Genomic DNA, 17,027 nt, shown 5'->3' on the forward strand with positions numbered 1-17,027 from the left:
TAGCTCATTTACAGTTTAGTCCTAACTCAATTTTGCTCCATTTCAAACTCCTCCTTAGCACAACCAAAGAGCACTCATCAGCCAGTGATTCCTGAAGAACATCTTTGGGGCAATACCTGAAGACCCTTGGAGAACAACATGAATGGGCTTCAAGGGGGACTTAAGCTACCTTTCAACATAAATCAAAGCTAACCAGGTGATTCCTTTCTAGTCATTATAGACCAGTGACAGCCCCACACCCTTTGAGTCAACTGAAAACAGTTTCCTAATTCATTTTTGGGAAATGCTGCCAGTGATTCAGCACTACCAGCTGGTTCACTGGGACATCATAAGGGATATTTCCCTCAACAGCTTTCCCACCCCGTTGGTGAGAGGTGAATTTCCCAGGCTCCAGTGTTATCCGTAAGTACCCAGTGCTACACTGGGAGAGTGTGTCAGAGGGCCCAGCGCAGTCTTTCCATTACCAACATGACTGAGACTCAAGAAGGGTCTTTGAGTATATACTGCATAATTTATCATCCAACCTGGGAACCTTCTGAGAATAAAATGTGGAACTATTAACAACTGTGCTACGGGTGGGAAGGGATAAATTGGGAGTTCGAGATTAGCAGATACTAACTACTATATAAAAAATAGGTAAACAACAAGTTTATACTGTATAGCACAGGGAACTATACACAATATCTGTAGTGACCTATAATGAAAAAGAATATGAAAACGAATATATTTATATATATGACTGAAACATTGTGCTGTACACCAGAAATTGACACAATGTTGTAAACTGACTACCCACTTCAATTAAAAAAAAAAAAAAAAAAAGAGGACAGTGCCCTGGATTTAGGTCAGAAGATCTGCGTCCTAGCTCAGCTCTACCAGTATCACCTGTATGACCTGAGGCAAGTGACTTACATTCTTTGATTCAGTTCTTGCAGAAATAATACAATCCTCTTAGGACAGTTATTGGAGTTATTATTTTTAAAAAATAAAATAAAAGTACCTGAGTTCTAAAAGAAAAAAAAACAACAACAATAAGAAAAACTGTGCTACAACAGCAGATGTAAATGCAGAGTGTCCCAGGCAAAGTGGATCATCCAATCTCAAGGTCTGGGTCCCTGTATGCTAGTGATACTATATTAACTGTCTTTGCCCTAGAGGCCTCAGATTAGTAGGCAAAACAAACACATAAATAAGCATTTATAAAGCATTGTAGCAGTCAGGGAGCCTGGAAACTTCCCGTGGCAGTTTTAAGAGTGAGAGAAGTCTTCCTGAGAGAGGTGCTGATCCATCTCCAACTTCATCAGACAATGAGGAACAGCACCCAAATTCCAGGCAGAAATGTCATTGAAAAACAAAAATATCTAATATGTATCAACCCCTTACTGTGTATTAGCCACCTTATAAAATATCTCATTCAATCCATACTTCTAGTATCTCCAATTTACCTCCAAGGTATGACAGTTTTAAAACATTGAAAAGATCTATGTCCCCTTCCCTTGAATCTTGCTACGATCAATAGAGTATAGTGGAAGAGACACTATATGATTTCTGAGGCCAGATCATAAAAGGTCAAGCAACTTCCACCTGGTTTGCTGAACCACACATGTAGGATCCCTGAGCTGCCAGTAAAATGTCCAACTACCTGGAGATGGCCATGCTGGAGTGGCCACATGGAGGGTCTCTGGTGGACATCCCAGTGGAGACGATCCTTTAGCCATCAGCTCAGGCACCAGACATGTGAGAAGTCATCTCAGAAATGGACCCTCTAGACCCAGCATAGAAGAACTGTCCCCACTGGCCCTTTTCTGAATCCAAACCCACAAAATCTGGCCATAAATTGGTTATTGTTTTATACTACTAAGTTTTGAGTGGTTTGTTTTATACCAATAGTAACTGGGTCACACAAACACATGCCTAATCAGGCAATAAAAGAGAATTCAAATCCAGAAACTTTGGTATCAAAAATTACTCTTTTAATGACTTTTTTTGTATATGTATAAGCACCTGTGGTAGCTGACATAGAAAGTTCAGAGAACACAGTGATTAGCGATGGATTGGAGAGAAAACAAGAATTCATCAAGCTACATAAGTCCTTATAAATCACATTAATGAGTTTGGAGCAATAAGAAAGCCGATGAGAAATGTTAAAGCAGTAGAATGTTGTACTCAGCTTTGTGTTTTAAAGGGATCACTTGTGTTTATGTGAAGGAAGATCTTAAGGGGAACAAGATTGGTGGCATTTAGGAGCCCATTAAAGCAACTAAAGCAAGAAATAAGTCAACAGCAGTGGCAGAACAGATGACAAGGAAGAGTGGTAAAATTAAGAAATAGTAGCTAGACCAAGGACAATTGTTGAACGTTATTTTCTGACTAATTCCACAAAATATTCTATAACAAAACCTGGAGCGAGAGAAACTGAAAAACGGGTAAAACGATTAGCAAATACCTCTAGAGATGCACTTTAGTGAATACCCAAGGCCACACTTGCCACGTAAATTGAAAACTATAGCTGCACCTTTGAGTTTCCTTCCCTTCCCTTGAAGATGGTAGAAAAGGAACAAAGCATGATAGGTAGGTTAGTTACAGACAATCACTTTGAGAAAATATACCTATATTGTCAATAGTGAGAGCCAAGTTCCTCACTGTCAAAGAAAGTGAAAGAAATGAGAAAGTCAGAAATAACCCTGAGATTATGAACTGGAATTGGGACTACTGGAGTGAACTTGTAATTTTAGATAAATTGATGATGGATAAGTAGATACAGATTTATGTGTAGAAATACATATATATGCATCTGTATGTATATTTCAATTCCGTTTCCCAAAAGAGTCTAAAAGTAGTGATGCTCCAGTAGCAATGAGCATTCTGAGAGATTTTGGTTTCCAGATAATAAAGGAACCAGGACTCCTAGGATAAACACAAAGATTCCAGCACCTGGGTAGGGAAGAAACAATACGGGCTTGGATTATCTTATTGTCGCAGAAAGTAAGGGAATGTTCAGAGAATGATGTAACCATTGTCAAAAAGACTTGGGGGTCAGTTTACAAAGTTTCCAACTGACCAGTTCTGGAAAACTGAGCATCAGAATAATGACAGTAATAGATCACAATCCTTTGAATAAAATAGGAATCTTTAAATGTATACTGATAGAAAGAAATGTTTGAATGAAAAATGAAGGAGAAGAGAAAAAAATCTATCCAACATTAGAACGCCAACAAATAAATGATGGAAATAGGAAATCACCATTTGACAGCCATATATAATAGTCTTTAATTCAGGCAGGAATCAGGAAAGGATGCTAAGGCTGGTGAGTGGAGGCTAAATGAGTTTGAGGCTATTGGCATAGCTTTGAAGTATCTCAACATAAAATTTTTATCAATTACAAAATGGGGAAATGGTGACATTTAAGGTGTTAAAAGCTAGCAACTTGACCAAGCGTTCAAGATTGGCATCACCAGGGGTGGGATGGATGGTGGTCCTGAGCCTCCATTGTGAGATTAACTTGGGAAGAGCACAGCATCGTTTCTGAGGTCTTCCTGCCAGGAATGAATGATCGGAGTCTGGTCATAAGAAAATCTCATAAAGTCCCAGATTGAGGGACATCCTATCAAGTGAAATGTCTGTATTCTTTAATCTGTCAAGGTCATGAATTATAAGGAAAGACTAAGGAAATGGTCCAGATTAAAGAAGATGAAAGAGTGGTAAAAATAATCATAATGCATAATTTTGGACCATAAGGAAAAAAACAGTATTGGAAAAATTCAAACAGCATCTGTGGATTGAAATGTAGCATTATATCATAAGAAAATATAGTAAAATGACCTTACAACTGGGCATATTACTCGGATACTATTTTTATCTATTTTAAATAGTGATTTTTTTCCCCAATAGATATCTAAGGAAGAGAGTTCTATTAAAAAATGAACAAAGTTGAAAACAACTGCGTAGGATATTATTTTTAAATAAGTTGTGGGACAAGATACATTTCCTCTTTCATTTTGTTGGGTGACAAATTATAACAAAATACAAAGGCAGGTATCCTGGAAAAGTGGACTCCTATCTTTTAAATGGCATATTTTGCCAGATAATCTGGAAGAGGGTGGAGTTACCGACTGATAATAAAATACAACTGTATATCATTTGACGTCTTTAACTTGTGATACAAGAACCTGCATTGTTTGCATCAAAGCCAACTGATTAGCTGTAAAGATTCTTTCAACACCTTAGAATCAATTAATTGGTTTCTCCAACACTTGAAGATATAATACAGCAAAAGAAAAGCACCAAGAAAAGCTACTTTGTTAAGGAATTGTGCCCAGCAAGCCTGCCAGAGCATCAGAGCATTGATTTTCTACCACGGCAATCTTGTACCCAACCCTCTCCCAACATTTGGCAATGTTGAGAACACTTTATTGCCACCACTAGGAGGATGCTACTGGCATCCACTAGGTAGAGTCCAGGAATGCTGATAAACACCTTAGAATGCACAGGGCATTCCTCCAACAAAGAACTGTCCAGCTCAAAATATCAACAGTGCTGAGATGGAAAAAATCCTGCCCTATAGCACATATTATTCTTTTACAGAAGTGTCAAGGGTAAATTTTTAGACTGTTCTAGATTCATATCTGACCTTCTAAATGCTTTCTCTTCACTCTTCTGTTTCTGCATAGCTCTCCAGTGATGGATTGATCTTTCAACTTCACTTCCTTGTTAACTCAGAAATGGAGTTTATTACACTATGATGCTTTATTATGATGTCTTTATGCCTACCTACCTCAAAATTCAAAATTACTCATTCTTCCTGTATTTAAAGAGTCATGACAGTAAATGGGAAACTCTTCACAAAAAAGTAAGTACACAGTGCAAATTTCAGCTTTGTAGATCAAGAAACTTGGTTTATTAATTAAACCAGAGTGTATCTGTTCAGACAACAGTGATTCCTATCTCTTTTCCAACAATTCCTATCATTGTTTTCTTTTTAGCCACCCCCAACACACACACATAAGACTCTAATAACCAATGTTGCTGCCCTATGATGTGACATAATTCTTGCAAAGAATCTTTAGCTAGAATAATTGACTATTATAACCCCATCAATGAAAAACATGTAATTTCTATTAGGTTTGTTGAAATATTAGCAATAGTTTGAAGTTTCTCTTTCCTACCTTCATTGACTCACCTTTACCAAACCCATAAGAAATTAAAGATTTATATGATCAGTTTATTTAAGAGCACTAGAGCTGATGAAAAAGAATAGAGCTTGTAATGTGTCCTCAGATTTTTCTTCTTGTTTGGGGTTTGGATGGAACATTGGTGAAGTACAAATTAGGGCAAAGAAAGTTGGAAAGTTTCCCAAGGAAAATTCCACTAAATTGGTGGTCACATAGAATTATCTCCAGGATAAATTTAATCCAAGGGTACTGACACTTCATTTAGGAATGGATGTTCCTGGTCACTGGCAAGAGAAACTAGGAGATAGATCTGAACTCCAAGCAATTCTTTCCCTAACTCATCCTTATCTCAGTCAGATTATGACATCATTGAGTTGACTTCAGTTTCTCTACATCATCACATTCCAGTCATGAATTCTTTAAGCACACACTCAAAATGAAGATTTGAGAAACATTCTATATTAATCAGCAAGGTATGTTTCTCTTCACATGAATATACTTATTGATTCTATGTTGATTTTGACTATATTCAACCATGGAGAATGTGAACCTTTCGTGACCAGGTTCCAACATTTGGGGACTATCTTACTGCAGCCCTCTGTTTAACTTAAATACACTGGGAACATAAAACACTGAACTAAAAGTGCCATTTTACATGAATGCTACAGATAAGTACAACTGCATTACTTCCAAAAAAAATATCTGTGCCCTCATCTGTATGTGCCTTTTCTAGATCCTCAACTTTTAATAATAGCAGGATGGACAGGTTTTCCTTTCCACAAGTTATCAGTGTTGGCCAGATAGAACAGAACCCATTTTAATTAAGTATCTCTGAAATCCTCACTAAAATGAACTTGTGGTTTTCCATCAATTTCCTTCTGAATTGTGTATAACCTGATGACACGTCTCAGTAACACATAACATTGGCATGCTTCATTGGATGTTTCTTTTAGATCAGAGCAGAGATTTAAGAGTTGAGATTTATTGACCAAAAATCTTGCAGAAACTGTATGCCAGATTTTTATTATCTCTCTCTTCCCTTCTTCACCTTTGCCCCAAGCAGCTTGAGATCACTTTGAATTTCTGAATCTAGATTCTTCAGTTATTAAAACAAGACTTCCAGCAGTCAGAGCCTTCAGTTACTTTCCACTTAGCTGACTTTTCAAGGGATTTTGAAATGACAAATAATAATCTTTCCTTATTAAACAATTTAAAAACAGCAATTACTTTTAAAATGCTTTGTAACAGATGAGCTTGGTTTGAATTCTCTAAGGTATCAGAACACTTGTTTCCTTGGGTTTCTACAACTGGTCAACTGGTAAGCTTTCGTCTATGAACAATTTTACAAAAGCATAGTCATCCAATACCAATTTTAAAAAATCAGTAATACATTTTAAGTTCAAGAATTCTTCACCAATAGAGTTCTCAATAATCAGATTTCATAGTAGAGATTCATGATGTGGCTCTAGTTAATAGAACATCTGTTCTATAGAAGATATTCACCTACAAAAGATCAGTTCTGAAGAAGAAATTATCTCTTGATTTGGTAACTTCCTATAATACATTCTGTCTCACTGGATGTTAGAGACCATTTTTCCAAAAAGGGACAAAATCAAAATGATTTCTACTTTATATACTGAAAACACATTAAATACATACAAACTTCAGTCCAAAGGATTAGTGCTTTATTTAGAACTGGTCACTCCTGGTTAATATCCTATTATAAAATAGGATTTTCACCCAGAAGTGGACTGTGAAAGTGGCTATAACAGAAGTTAGCCATCAGTGCCCAGACTGTACAAATAATGTGTAAGCTCACAATCCATCCCCAGAGGCCTGCATCACAGAAGGAAGTACCACCAGTGGGCTAGGAGAGGAGCCCTGCAGTGATACAAGAATAGGCAAGAGATGCAGATGGGAAGAAAAGCCTCAGAAATAAGCAGATGCCACGAAAGCAGCAGAGGTGACTTCAAATCTCTCTAGCACCAGATCAGAATTGGTTCCAGTGGCTGAGCCAGGGATCAGCATGCTCATAATAGTTCAGAGCCCCTCGCTGTGGAGAGGGAAGAGCTAGCAAGACTGAGAACTGAGCATGGCCAGTGGAGTAATTATAGCATGGAGCTTAAGAGCCTCTGGCCTGACCTAAGCTGATTTCAGTTAACCTGCTGAGTGATCTTGAGATTCTTAACCACCTCTGAGTTTTATTGTTTGCCTATAAAATGTGAATCACAACTGAACTAGCCTCACAATGTTGTTGAGAGAGTTCAATGAGGTAATAAATGTAAAGAACCATAGAATATAGCCAAGCTCTCCATAAGTGTTAGTGGTTGTAATACCAATATTATTGTTGCTATTATTATTACTGTGGCCTGATCCAAAATACAAATGATTGTAGAAACCACTCACAGCTCAGCACTGTCAGCAAAATCAGGAGATGTTTCATTTAGAACCTGTGTGATGGTGACAAACCTCACTTTTCTGTGTGTCATTTCCTTTGTGCAATTGAACTGCTTGGTTTCTAAAATCACTTCCTTAGATATTTAAAATCTTTTTGAGTCTAAATGATATAGAAAATTACCATATGGCACAAGTTGTTAAGAATCCCAAATAGAAAATTTAAGGTCATCAACCTGTATTCGATTTTGTGGGGAAAAAAATTGTGTAAGTAGTGTAAATTTATAAAATTATAAAAAGCCTATCAATGCTGTGCAAAATCGGTGCTTTATTAAAGGACTCCACTTGCACTACTGAAAATAATTTAGTATAACTAAGTTTCCTTTCATGTCATATAGGCCTGGGTTTGAATTCCAGCTTTGCTATTTATCAATCACCTTGGATAAATTATTTAGCTACCATTTTCTCACCTGTAAAATGAAGATAACAGTGACTTTTTTCTAAGGTTATGGTAAAGCTAAAATACAAATACATACAAAAAAGTATTTAGCAAAACAATTAGAATACAGTAAATGCACAAAAGTGATATATCATTAAATATGTTATTAAAGAGAAGTGCAAATATTCTTGCGCATTTTTTTTGAAAAAATTTTAATTTTGGTAGAAACCAAGACAACATATTTATCTTCTGAAGAAATTACTGTTGACCTTGTGCAAGTTATGTAATCTCTCTGACCCATGCTTATGTTTAAAATGGGAAAGTGGTACTAGGATATTTTGAGAATTAAGTAAGATATGAAAGAAATTCTAGCACAATGCCTGTGCAAAAGAGAGGTTGCTTTAAAATCATTGTGAATGTAATTTATCACATTTAACAAAACATTGTTTACATTTAACTATTGGAGGTATAGAAATATACCATTTTTAAAAAATAATGAGATGAATGTTATTTAGAGTTGTCTTTGTTTTTTCTTAAAGAAAGAGAAGAGCAGAAGAATAGGCCTGTGATGGCGGTAAGCGCCAGGGGTAGCTCTGCGTAGGGTGATCCAAAGCTTAATCTACTTTCCTTGATGAGGTCATTTGTACAATAGAGAAAGCATCCACTTGTTTGTAAAGTGATCAGATTGAAAGTACCAGGCATTGTTTGTTGAAATATTCCTTTTCACTTGTAGATCTCTAATCTTTGCCTTTATAGGCGGCCTGACAAGTGAAGTGGAATGCCAACAACCTTTTCTCAACAAACTAAAAGGGGATAGAGCTGGCAAGAAAAAAAATGTACTTAAAGAAAGGGTCCAGGACTTCAAACAGATGACACTCACTTAGAGAAAAACAAACTTTAGCCTTAGCAGAGGCAGGACAAGCTCAAGGGTTTTTCACAGTGTGAAACTGGGGTCTATCCCAGGCTGGGTCCAATTAATACTAACAAATTAATTCTGATTGGTTCACTCATCTCACCTAGAAACATGGAAGTCATCTGCTAGAGGCTCCACCTAATTGTTCACAGGTCTTTAATTATCCAAGAGCACCAAGTACATCAAAACTACCCCTATTACATGTCAATGTGCAATTTAAAAAGAAAAAGAGAGTAACCAGCAAGACTGTTGGATATATTGTCTATGTTTCCTTAGTTAATCGCCACTGCTTCCCACAAACTTCTATTCCCCCAACTCTGCTACAGACATTAGAAAACAGCTAGCTATCACTTTCGGCTATTAAATTCTCATAACCATTATCTGCCTTTTCCCAGGTCCTTATCCTTTTGGTCTTTGCTCTCCCTTCCCCTATTTTAAGCAAGCAAAGAGATGCAGTAGAGCACAGAGCACTGAAAAGAATCCACAAATGCTGTGTGACCATAAACACATCACAAAATGCTCATCTGAAAAATGAGTATAATTCCTACCTCATAAGGTTTTGAGAATTAATTCATATGAAGCATTTAGAATAGGACCTCGCACAAGATGGGTGCTGTTGGGGGATCACACGTCCCAGTTTATCTGGGCTGGTGCAGTTTATGCTTGTTGTCTCAGCTTTCCAATTTGACATTTGCCATTCTCAAGGAGTCTTGGTTTGGATGACAATTCATGTACTCAACCTGTGTGAAAGTGGTAAAGCTGCTATTATTATTGTTATTAGTAATTTGTTAACATGCAAATATACTTTAGTGAAGTTTTATTACGAATTTATATATGTTGAGATATTAATACATGTTGAGATATTAATACATATTCCAGAATCAGAAGTCATAAAAAGAGCTAATTATTGCACATTTACTTGCTGTATTTTTTATAATTTTTTATTGATTTATAATCATTTTACAATGTTGTGTCAAATTCCAGTGTTCAGCACAATTTTTCAGTCATACATGGACATATACACACTGATTGTCACATTTTCTTCTCTGTATTTGATGGAAGTATCCTGACCTTTCTCAAGCTCAAATCCTCTGCAGTAAAGCCAGATAATATAGAGTTTCTGAACTCAATGGTTGTAAGAATCCAATGAGATAATATATAAAATATATTGTCAATTACAGCATTTGATATAAATGAAATATAACTCTTGGATTAAAAATTGACATACAGAATCATATTACCACAGATGCCATATTTAGAAGCTGGCTTAATATTTCCACAAAACTTTTATGTACCTAGTATTACAGATGTATTACTTGATTAATAATACTGGGTTTTAAAAAAGGCATCAAGGAATCAAAATAATCTGCTTGCTCAACCATGCAGTAGGAACTCAAACTTAGCCCTTCCTACTTTTGGACTTGATTTGAGCACTTGAATAGGCACAATAGACTCAGTAGTTAAGTGCTGTTCAGGTCTTTGCTTTGCCATTAGTGAGCTGAGTAGCATTAAGCAAACTATTTCATGAATCTAGGTCTCAATGGGGGAACATTATTACCTATTCTAACAAAATTATGAGACATAACTAAAATGATGGTTATAAAAGTCTTAGCACAGTGAATTTGCTGTGCCTGATACTTAGTAAAATCTAAGTAAATGTTAGCTATTTTATATAATTTTTAAAAGTTATTAGCAAAGCACTGAGGTGAGCTCACTCTCTCTATTTTAGGATACATTTTATCATCATGGAGTAGGAGGAGATCAACAAGGAGATGACTTAGCTCCTGACCTAAGAAAACCCTAAATTGTATCTTATGGTTGACCTACAACAAATGTTTATTAAATAACTGCTATGTACGAAACACTCCATTAGGCACAGCGCAATAGGAGAAAAAAAGTAAAAGCTCAATGAAGATTATAATACTGAGGATGAATTTTAAAGGTCTCATGGAGACAAGCCCATGGATGGTGACCTTTTGGATTGGCTCTGAAGGTTTAGACAGGCAGTGGGGAAGGCAAGAACAGTCTAGGTGAGGCTGAAGGAAAGAAAGACAGATTTATTTCCAAACATTTAGCTGACTATTGGAGTTAAAATGCATATGTGAGCTATTAGTGTGAAACTTAAAAACAAGATAATAGATTTTTAAAGTCTCTGTATCAACCCTGCTCACAATAATCCACAAAGTAGTTACTCTTCACTCACTTAACTTACTATATCATTTTTAGCTATATTGTATGTCTAAGAGGTCAAAGACATTTGGCCCACACTGAACCTCTGAAAACCATATAAGGTAGGATAAGTCAGTATTATTTTAAATTGTTTATTTTTATTAATTTTTAGGGGGAGAGATAATTAGGTTTACTTATTTATTTATTTATGTTTAGAGGGAGTACTGGGGATTGAACCCAGGACCTGTGCATGCTAAGCATGTGCTCTACCCCTTGAGCTATACCCTCCCCCCAAGTCAGCTTTTTATATTGTGTTTTATGTAAATAAGCTCATATTATAATCATGATAGCTTACTGCTGATAAATTTCATAATAACATTAGTGGTGTAGAGAAAATCAAATATGATTCTAAATAATACCCATAAAACCAGTTTGAATTTTTCTCCAATTCAGTGTCATTCATTCCTTCAAAAAAATTCAACAAATATTTTGGTATATATGCCAAGAACTATGAATAAGGAATTAAATTTAATTGAGATTATGGGACTTTCTATGCCATTAGTCCACTGTAAACAACAGGAAATAAAATTGGCTCATAATTTCCACAGCCGTAGTCTGTGAATGCCAAAATCTATCATGTATGCCATTTTCACTCCATCTGAACTGATGTGGTCTTTTCTAAATTGGTTTATCTCCTTAGATAGATTCTGTTTTTGGTTTTGTTTTAATTTCAGAAAATGAGATGCTCTGCTTACATGTTTCAGCGTCCTGGGTCAAGGCAGTATAAATCATTGCTATTGAAAAAGCTGCATAAATGTGTATTGAGTGAAATACAGTTGCTACATTTGTCTAATGGCTAAATTTAGCTTTCCAATGCCAATTAAAGCTGCCAATCCTTTACTGAAAGGAATGTTTTCAATCCTGACTGCAAAAATATATATTTACTCTCCATTGAAGAGTATATTTTTCCCTTTGGCAGAACAGATCCCATTTCTGCATGTTGTTATCAGACAGAAACATAACTGGGATTATAACATCTCCTAAAACTCTCATTTTCATCCTCAGAATCTTCACCCCTCTTCTGACTCTGATATATGTTTCACTAAATCAGCAATCACTCTTGAAAAATGTACATAAGCAAGGAAATTTTATATAATTTTAAATTGTCCATCTGCAACATTACTTCAAGCCACTTATACATGTAATCAAATCAATTATTCCAGTGTTCAACCCAATAAAAAATAGCACTCATAATTTTTTAAAGTGGAATCATTTGGCTAAATTAGAAGCCTTCAAAACTAACCCAATCTACATGCATGTTATCATAGACTTAATTTGGGTGCACTTTTGCATGATATTTAAAGAGAAGATATAAACAGGGAATATTAGTTAGGAAACAGATTAATTTTTTTTATGGTACCCAGAGCAACAGTCAAAAAGGAACACTGTAATGGTCATTAGCTCTAGGATTCTATCTGAAGCTGACTGATTCTGAGGAAGGCTTTTACTTCCCTCTAAAACAGCAAACATAAATATTTCTTCATAAATACCTTATAGATATATTGCTTTATAAATGCAAGAAATATTATTGGTAATATCAGTAACAAAAACAATTTAATATTTTAAATAAATAACTAAAGCATCATTTTTAAAAAGCAAGGTTGGTGGGGGCAGTTGGGGGGCAGAGAATTTAAGTGTTGGCCTTGAGCACTTCTCAGCAGATTAAGGCAGAAACAGCCATGCTCTGTTTACAATGTTTCTAAGATCAAGGAAAATGCCAAAATAGCTAGGTTATCCATGTGTTTAAGTGACCCTACTTCTGACGTTTAGATCATCACAATGATAAATAACACTGAAACCAAAAAGGTCTGTTTGGGGCAAAGGAAATAACCCCAAAATGTGACTGAGTGAAAAGCACTAATATTTAGGGAAATATGAAGGACTGCTTGGGCAGGGCTGGTGGTGCGCCACCTCCTCAGGCTCCATTTCATTCTCAGCACTCCTGACGGTACTTACTTTGAAATTTAAGCACTTACATGAACATTAAGCATTCAGAACTAATGAAGTATTCAAGTTATATTTTACCCACCTTAGAAGAGCTGTTTTTCTTGTTTCTCAGTAGGTGCTTTAAGAAGCAATAAGTAAATTAATAACCCAAGATTTTTTATTTTCACCATTGAGAATTTATTTTTCTCCTTATTTTATTATGAGGAAGAAAATTTAACACCTAATTGCCTTTTGCTCTTACAGCAACAGAACAGAGGACGTCTTGAAGTGTCTTCTAGCTTTAAGATTTGGGCTCTCCACTTTTCAAGATGTCAGAGATCTTTGGGGAGTGAGGAATAAAAGGTTGCCTGTGTAGAAAATGCACGTGCAGGAAGGAGGGAAACTAGTGTTCGTTATCCTCCCGTTTACAGGGATGCTGCCATCATTTGCAGTGGTATTGAACCCTGCTGAGCAAATATTAACTCCAAAAGCCACTTTAGAACGGAGAGAATTTAGAACAACAGCAGTCCTACTACTGCTCCTTCCAGCCATGGTATGATGCATAGGAACACAGTCGGCCCTCCAAATCCGCGGGTTCCGAGTGCCCGGATTCTGCGCGCGCTGCTGAATCCGCGGATGCAGCGCTCATGGAGGCGGAGCCCGCGGCTCAGAGGCCCAGCAGCACTACACCATTTTACATAACAGACTTGAACTTCTATGGATTTTGGTATCCACGTGAAATCCCCTTGTGTATACTGAGCGACAAATATATACACACTGCACGGTCTGTGACACTCTTTTCTTAGTGGCCTGCACATTGAAACGTGGTGGGCAGTGACTGCCACTGTCTTTTCCTCCACTCTGTTATCCTTCCCTGTATTCAAAGGGAAAGCTAGAGACATCCCTCCCCGACTAAAAGGCCTCTATATCCAGAAAAACATATAACTACTGTAAGGAGAGAATAAAGACCCTAGTGTGTGTCTATTTCTGCATTTCCTTTTTTTCTAAAATCTGAACTGTACAATCTATGAGCATAGGCATCCCAACATCAGTTAGATTCTTTAATTCTGTATCACTCCGTTACCCACCAAGGAATTCAAATTTAACATAGTTTGCAGCTTAAAAGTGGCGCAAAATAAAATTTCAGAAAATGTCATGGCAACACATCAAACATTTAATGTCAGGTTCCCTTATGTTCATTGCATTGCAAAAGGCAACCACCAATTATGCAATTCTGGAATGGTATTTTACTTTGTAATTAAAAACCAGGTTCCTTGTACTTGATATTTATAGAGCGTATGTGCAACGCAACAGCTCCTTGGGAAGGAAAGATGGTATGTTTGCACTTTGAAAGACCTCTGCCTACAATGCTGTTACAAATATAAGTTGTTCTTTGTTAACATTGCGCACGTAACTTCACACTTAGACGTCTTATCAAGGAATCGCCAAATAGCAGGCAAGCATAAACCCCTCTGTTCAAAACTTGGGGTAGATTTCATTAGACAATATCTTTGTTCAATGTGACAAATATCGCCTTGATTTAATTATAATACTGAAAAATTCATCTGATATGTTCTTGGCCTTTGTTTTACAATCCTAAACTGACATTGGGCTATTTGAATACAATTTGAATAACAATGTACCAATTGATCTGATGCTGAAGAAAAGAAGATATCTAAAATTGCTGAAAATATCCCATCTTGTTTATGATCTCTTGCTTCCCCTTTAGTAGCAGAGCTCCAAAAATTTGAGGCATACATTTTAATAAAGTTTCTTCGCTTGAAGTCCATTCATTGGTGAAATTCTGTATGCTGATATTGGGGGGCATCCCTTATTCTGATACAATATAGCTTTCAACGTGCCTACGTAGAGTACTACAAACATTTTCTTTCGTATCACCTCATAATTTATTTTCAGCCAGTGGAATAAAGTCTTTATCTTACTAAGTAAAATAAATTAAGGTACAATCATAAACGGAGGCATCTTAGCAAAGGACATACTTTAATTGGGATACTAATAAAACCTCAACTATGTAGAGAGCAAATTTTTTGATATTGCTAAATCTTTCCCTTGGTAAGTACCAACTTCTTTCGATATCTGAACAGTTTTAAAATGGAAATAATTCTCAAATATATTACACAATTTTCTACCACCTTAAACAGGGCATATTGATCACAATAAAATTTTTTTTCAAAATGACTCAGGGCAACTTTGAGCACCATACTCTAATATAAAAATGACCTCAACTTACTGTAGCATTTTACAGTTTTTTTGTTCCTTCCTAGCTACTAAGTGTTTAGATTTTCCTTCTGAGTCTTGTCATTGTGCATAGGAGGAGTAAAACGTTTTATTTTTATGACTTTCAATCTGCTTTGGATTTAGGAACATCAAGAAAAGTAATTGGAACTATGCAGGAACCATGAGTACACAAACAACAGCTAAGGACTCGGGGGCATGTCTGTCAGCAAACCTTTGAGCTTTCTTGTGTGGACTCTGTAATGTTCAGGTTGTCTACTCAGAGGTCTTTATATAGCTCAAGTCCCAGGCTATTACATCAGGTAGGAGAGCTACTGATTCACTCAGTTCTCATAAAAAGGGCATCACTCCACTATAACCAATTCAAACTTCATAGAAAGCAAGTAATTTATTATTGATTCCTAGGAAAGAGCTTGAACAAGAGGTAGTCAGTTGTTCTTTAATTAACTATGACAATATTTTAAGTAGTAAACAAAACAAACTCAGGAAAAACCCCAACTGAGAGTTGATTTGTCAAAAATACATCCTTGATTGGTAATATACCAAACACTAAACATATTAATTATTATAGGATGGAATTTAAAATAACAGGCCTACCTATTTTATAGCCTATCTATGGTGTTGAGGTAAGAGAAGCGTAAGATCCCACTTATAACATAGTCCTACAGCACAGACTCTAAATGTGATGTTTTAGCAAAACTCCAGTATCAGGCTGAAATCTCATTCAAGTCTGTATGGTATAACATGAAGAATCTAGCACTGTAAAAATACACTGCTAGATTTCAAACAGCTAACCACTAGGGAGCTAACTAAAACTGGGGGAAGAGTGAAGAATGACTTTCATTTTATAGTCCATATTTACATATAATTTAACTTTTTTTTAACAACATATGTGTGTGAATAAATATGTATATGTAACTGTTTTTAGTTAAAATTCTTTTGATTACAAATAAAATCACAAGAAACCCCACTCAATTCCATTTCAAACAAATATACAAAAATTTCATTTTGCAATGACTCAAATACAATCAGAATTTTTGCTGCTTACTTATTCCTTAAATTTATACAGGTTGGTTGTATTGTTTGCTAGGGCTGCTGAACAAAGTACAACAAACCAGGTAGCTTAATTAACAGGAATTCGTCTCCCAGTTCTGGAGGCTAGAAATCCAAAATCGAGATGTTGGCAGGGTTGGCTCCTTCTGAGGACTGTGAGGGAACTATCGGTTCCAGGACTTACCCCTTGGCTTGGTGATGGCACTTTTCACGTGCCCATGGTATTCTCCCTGTATATGTGTCTGTCTCCAAATTTCCCCCTTTTGTAGGAACACCAGTTATATTGGAGAAATGCCCACCTTAATGACCTCATTTAAACTTGATTTCCCTGGTAAAGCCTCTGTCTCCACATAAAGTCATATCCTGAGGTACTAGGCGTTAGAACTTCAACAGACGAATTTTGGTGGGACTCAGCTCAACCCATACCAGGTACCAGGTGTCAACAACCGAGAGCTCTCAAGGCGATCTTGTCAATCAGACCACGTTCTGAAGCAGCTTTGGGCCTACTGCCTCCCCAACCTTACTGTGACACCTCCTCTCTCCTTCCTCCTAGATTCTGCTCTCAACTACAGCAAAGGTGGAAGCAGCCACAGATCACCTCTGCCATCAAGCAAGTCACCATGACAATTCCATTTTCATAGTCTTT

At 36.4% G+C, this 17,027-nt stretch overlaps 1 long non-coding RNA gene across 2 annotated transcripts in view; it reads right to left on the minus strand.

Annotated features, from left to right (window-relative positions):
- Positions 1-1,757: 1,757 nt before the first annotated feature.
- LOC116665341 overlaps positions 1,758-17,027 on the minus strand; it is a 74,917-nt gene continuing 59,647 nt past the window's right edge. The window contains exons 3-4 of one of the 2 annotated variants that reach the window (XR_004321911.1): positions 2,005-2,013; positions 1,758-1,785 (exon numbers count right to left, since the gene is read on the minus strand). This is a non-coding gene — a long non-coding RNA (uncharacterized LOC116665341). Of the gene's footprint in view, positions 1,786-2,004; positions 2,014-8,431; positions 9,658-17,027 lie in introns of those variants that run through there. The other variant, XR_004321913.1, reaches the window with a different exon arrangement.

This window comes from Camelus ferus, chromosome 8 (genome assembly GCF_009834535.1).
Source record: "Camelus ferus isolate YT-003-E chromosome 8, BCGSAC_Cfer_1.0, whole genome shotgun sequence".
In the NCBI taxonomy this organism is placed as follows: Eukaryota; Metazoa; Chordata; class Mammalia; order Artiodactyla; family Camelidae; genus Camelus; species Camelus ferus.